Source organism: Otolemur garnettii, unplaced genomic scaffold (genome assembly GCF_000181295.1).
Source record: "Otolemur garnettii isolate 467f Iridium unplaced genomic scaffold, OtoGar3 scaffold00145, whole genome shotgun sequence".
Taxonomy (NCBI): Eukaryota; Metazoa; Chordata; class Mammalia; order Primates; family Galagidae; genus Otolemur; species Otolemur garnettii.
The window spans coordinates 4,097,269-4,099,828 of record NW_003852540.1 but is presented as its reverse complement, the minus strand read 5'-3'; the positions used below and the strand labels follow the sequence as shown (position 1 = coordinate 4,099,828).

General features: G+C 42.0%; 1 protein-coding gene across 2 annotated transcripts in view; it reads left to right on the top strand.

Annotated features, from left to right (window-relative positions):
- Positions 1–2,560, top strand: part of RPA1 (replication protein A1) — an 84,108-nt gene that overhangs the window by 28,058 nt on the left and 53,490 nt on the right. The gene's annotated exons all lie outside the window — the stretch shown is intronic.

The window sequence follows — 2,560 nt, the reverse complement described above, 5'->3', positions numbered from 1 at the left end:
GGGAATAATTAAAGAATGTGATGGACAAAGATCCAGTTATTGTAGACTAAAAATAAATAACCTGGCTCAGCACCCTTAGAACAGGGTTATGGCGCCAGCCACATACACCAAGGTTAGCAGCCTGGGCCAGCTAAAACAACAATGACAACTGCAACAACATCAACAAAAAAATAGCCAGGTGTTGTGGCAGATGCCTGTAGTCCCAGCTACTTGGGAAGCTGAGGCAAGAGAATCGCTTAAGCCCAAGAGTTTGAGGTTGCTGTGAGCTGTGACGCCACAGCACTCTACCAAGGGGGACATCAAAAAAAATAAAATAAAATAAAAATGAATGACCTGGGATAGTATGTAATATTATAGAATCTGTAATATTAATGAAAAATGGGTTAAGATTTATCGTACAGATACTTTTGTTCATAAGAAAAATGGGAAATGTATAATCTATAGTTCATCGATAGCACTGGCCACATTGGTAGTTTTTAGAATTATCCCTGCACATTTTAGGCCATGCGTAAGCTTTCTGAAAGTAGAGACCGCATTTGTTCTGTTCTGTGTTATATCCCTAATGCCTAACTTGTAGTTGGCCTTTATAAGTATTTGTTGAACTGAAGTAAATATAGTATACCAGGTCTAACCATTAAGTTCAAGAACTTATCCTAGAGAAAGTGCTATATATGTACTGCCTCCTTGCTGAGTTTCCCTGTGCTCACCTTTCAAGTCCTCTCCTTGGGAAACTATGCGCTGCTGCCATCACCTCATCCACCTTTCAAAGCAATTTTGAAGCCCTTTCATCTGGAACGGCCATCAGAGCTGTCATTGCCTTACGCTTAATGTCCTGAAAATGTCTTCTTTTCACTACTTCCTTTATCTTCAGGTAAAAAAAGTCATTAAGGGCCAGATCAGTGAGTAGGGAGGATGTTCCAATACAATTATTTGTTTACTGGCTCAAAGCTCCCTTACAGACAGTGCCGTGTGAGCTGTTGCATTGTTATAAATGCAAGAGACCATTTTTGTGCACACCTTTCTTGTGTCAACATTTTCAGTTCAGCTTTTCTTTTTGCCCTAGTGTCACAGCTCACAGCAACCTCAAACTCTTGGGCTCAAGCATTCTTCCTGCCTCAGCCACCCAAGTAGCTGGGACTACAGGCGCCTGTCACAACGCCCATCTTTTTTTTTTTTTTTTCCTTCAGTACAGACAGGGTCTCGCTTTTACTCAGGGTGGTCCTGAATTCCTGAGCTCAAGCAATCCACCTGCCTCAGTCTCCCAGTGTGCTGGAATTATAGGCGTGAGCAACTGTGCAGGACTTTCAGTTAAGATTTTCCCATTTCTCTATTGATGTTTACTTCTCAGTGTTAGCTGATGTTTCTCACTGTCAGCTGTCAATTTTGATGCACAAGTCCATGAATTATTTGCAAGTCCTGTTTGTTACTGGCCACCCTGACCTCTCTTCATCAGTGATGCTTTCTCTCCCTTCAGAAAAACGTTTATTCCATTTGTACCCTGCCATTTTCTTCATGGCATTATACTCATAAACTTGGACTAACATGTCCCTGATTTCACTTCCACGCTTGAGAAGTTTAATTGGAAATTGAATGTTTGTTCATTGCTCTAATCCAAGCTCCAATATTCTCTAGACAGCATACAAAAACACGCAACCACAGTAATGAATGCCATTCAGCAAGACACTGCCACACATGGACACAAACATAGCATGAGACACTGATATACCAAGGTTATGAACCCTCACTGAGTTGTACAGTGCTGCCCGTGTAAGTGGAGGGCGGCAAGTTCAAGAACTTAATTGTCAGACTTCATGTAACTTTTAACTGTGATTAACTCTTGTTGGTGAAATTACTGTTGACTTTATTTTCTTATAGCAATATATAGAAAACCACAATAAAATCAGAAAAATTTTAGATAAGAGATAGTTATAGTCCTAGAGAAAGGCAAAAATAATCATCAAATCACTGGCCCCATAATAGGAGAAGGCTTGTTGGCTCCTCCACCAAGTCCAAATAAAAATAAAACTAAAGCCTCACTTTACATTAAAGTGAATTCCAGGCTTGGCGCCTGTAGCACAGTGATTATTGCACCAACCATATATACCAAGGGTGGCCTGTTCAAACCCGACCCGGGCCAGCTAAACAACTGCAACAAAATTAATAGCTGGGTGTTTTGGCCAGCGCCTGTAGTCCCAGCTACTTGGGAGGCTGAAGCAAGAGAATTGCTTAAGCCCAAGAGTTTGAGGTTGCTTTGAAATGTGATGCTATGGCACTCTACTGAGGGTGACATAATAAGACTCTGTCTCAAAAAAAAAAAAATTCCAGATGTATTTTTAAAAGTTAGAAAATGAGGCTCTGCGCCTGTGGCTCAAGTGGCTAAGGCGCCAGCCACATACACCTGAGGTGGCAGGTTCGAATCCAGCCTGGGCCTGCCAAACCACAATGAAGGCTACAACCAAAAAATAGCCAGCTTCGTGGTGGGCGCCTGTAGTCCCAGCTAATAGGTAGAGGCAGGAGACTTGCTTGAGCCCAGGAGTTAGAGGTTGCTGTGATGCTACAG